The sequence below is a fragment of the Lactuca serriola genome, chromosome 5 (genome assembly GCF_051521515.1).
Source record: "Lactuca serriola cultivar US96UC23 chromosome 5, Lser_US96UC23_V15, whole genome shotgun sequence".
In the NCBI taxonomy this organism is placed as follows: Eukaryota; Viridiplantae; Streptophyta; class Magnoliopsida; order Asterales; family Asteraceae; genus Lactuca; species Lactuca serriola.
The window spans coordinates 353557764-353559521 of NC_136412.1; the positions used below are offsets into that span (position 1 = coordinate 353557764).

A 1758-nucleotide genomic window follows, 5' to 3' on the forward strand; every position below is an offset into this window, starting at 1 on the left:
TGAAGCTTTGAACTTATGAATAGTTATATGTTTATGGATTGAATTTAGTTGGTAAAGAAATTGCTTGTGTTTGATTTGTATAACCTAGCATGCTATTATTTGTTTATCTATTTGCTTGATTGCATGTTCTGTGTAGCTTAGTGATCATTAAACTGCATGAACCTGTTTACCTAATAATTTAGTGAACATCGAATTGTTAGAGCTAGGATTGACCAATCTTAGTTAGCAATTAGAATAAATAAAGCTTAGATGTGCTAGAGAACGTGTATTGTGACCATAATTGCGTTTATACAACAAATCTTACATAGCATATTTACATTCATAATTAGTTCTGTGTTTAATTATGTGTGAACATACATGGTTTGACATGAATTAGTTAGTTATTGGTAAGATAGAACTAAATTACTAATACAACTAAAAACCAACTTAATAATCCGTAATCATTAGCTAGCCATAAGAGAAAAGTGGATTCAAAACTAAACAAGAGTGTGTTTTCATTTTGAATTAAGTTAATCTGATCTTGTAAAACCAGAAAAAAAAACCTTTATTAAACTTGTTAATAAATTAGGTTAATTTAATAGTAAGTAAATTAATTAGAACAACGTTCCCTGTGATCGACACCCGACTTACCCAAGCTATACTGTAATCTGACTAGGTACACTGCCTATAAGTGCATAGTTAGTTAAGTTTGTTAGGTTATAAATATTAAAATTAGTGAGTACTTTCGTGCACATCAAGTTTTTGGCGCCGTTTCTGGGGAACGACTTAGTTTTTAGCTTATTTATTTGCATTAAATTGATCGATCCTTCTTGTGGAGTAAAAACCCACAAAAAGTTAATTTTTCAGCAAAATAATTTTTTCTGTTATTCACAGAGTCCACGACGTGGCACTACTCTGGCCACGACGTGGACAGTTAAAAACTATATTTTTTTTAGTTGAAGTTAGTCTTTCTTATTTTAGTTCAGTTTTACGTTTTTAGTTTAGCAAGTTGCAGGAGTTCATGACCAGAAGCTCAAACACACACTTGGTGGCACCACTGGAAGATCCTGAGTCTGCACTTCACAAGAAAAAGACGCCCTTGCAGGAATTGAAGTCAGCCTTTTCTAGGAAGTCGGGAAAGAAGACAGGAGAGTCAAGTTCATCAGCGAAGCACAAGAGCAATCTTGAGCATTTGGATCATACACCCGTCCAGACCGAGTCCGAAAGCGAGACCGAGCCAGAATTTGAAGAACACACAAACGAACCCGAGAACAAGCCAAGGAACGAGATGGCAGTGATTGAAGAAATGTCCATGGGAGCTTACAAGAAGCGGATCCGAGAGGATATGGGTCCCGGTTTAGTCCAACCCGCAATACCTGCCACTGCCACATTCGAGCTGAAGGGACACATACTGACCGCACTGAAGGACATCCCATTTTTCGGGAAAGATCATGAGGATGCTTTTAAGCATCTAGATGAAGTCAATGACATTGCGGATTACTTCAATGTCCCAAATGTCAACAGAAACACAGTCTTGCTTAGGATGCTTCCCATTACTTTCAAAGGAGCTGCTAAGGAGTGGTTGAAAGCACTCGCTCCGGGTACAATCACCACTTTGGCTCAAATGCGTGAGCAATTTCTGGACCAGTTTTGCCCGCCATCCAAGATATCCAAACTCAAAAAGGCAATAGCCAACTTTGAGCAACAGCCGGGGGAGTCACTATACGAAGCTTGGGAAAGGTACAAGGGCTTGCTCAGAAATTGCCCTCAACATGACCT

General features: G+C 38.2%; 1 non-coding gene across 1 annotated transcript; it reads right to left on the reverse strand.

Annotated features, from left to right (window-relative positions):
• Positions 1-1651: 1651 nt before the first annotated feature.
• Positions 1652-1758, reverse strand: LOC145055944 (small nucleolar RNA R71). The gene has a single exon (XR_013685488.1). It is a non-coding gene; the product is annotated as a small nucleolar RNA R71 (small nucleolar RNA).